The following is an 816-nucleotide window of genomic DNA, read 5'->3' on the forward strand; positions in this document are numbered from 1 at the left end:
TATATATTTAAATGCGATAATTCGAACATTACCTGAATAGTAGTAGTAAAAATAAAAAATATCAATAATAATAATAATAATAATATTTTCTTAATAATAACAATAATAAAATGCTAACAATTAAATTAGTTGGATATATAAATGTATTAGTATATATATGTGTAAATGTATATTTGTATGCCTATATGTATGTATATACGTATGTATGTATACATGTAGGTATGTATGTATTTATGAACGTATTCTTCTTGCAATTATTATTATTATTATTATTATTATTATTATTATTATTATTATTATTATTATTATTATTATTATTATTATTATTATTATTACTGTTATCATTATTATTATTATTATTATTATTATTATTATTATTATTATTATTATTATCATTATTATCATTATTATTATTATTATTATTATTATTATTATTATTATTATTATTATTATCATCATCATCATTTAGAATTATCTAAATATTTAATGGCGGTATAATATTACTAATAATGTATTCAGAACATTGTTTTTGTACATGAAGAATTCATGTCAAGTAACGTGTTCACACACACATGCGCACATGTGCGTGTTAGTGCGTGTGCGTGCGAGTGCATAGATATATATGTGCGCGGGCAAGAGTGTGAATATAGGGTGTACGTGAGTGTATTGTAGCGTATCTGCGATTGTGAGCGTGTTTGTGTATGTCTGTTTGTTTATCTATATACGTATGTGTCTATATATGTATGCATGCATATATACATACATACATACATACATACATATATATATATATATATATATATATATATATATATA

The sequence above is a fragment of the Octopus bimaculoides genome, chromosome 9 (genome assembly GCF_001194135.2).
Source record: "Octopus bimaculoides isolate UCB-OBI-ISO-001 chromosome 9, ASM119413v2, whole genome shotgun sequence".
Classification (NCBI taxonomy): Eukaryota; Metazoa; Mollusca; class Cephalopoda; order Octopoda; family Octopodidae; genus Octopus; species Octopus bimaculoides.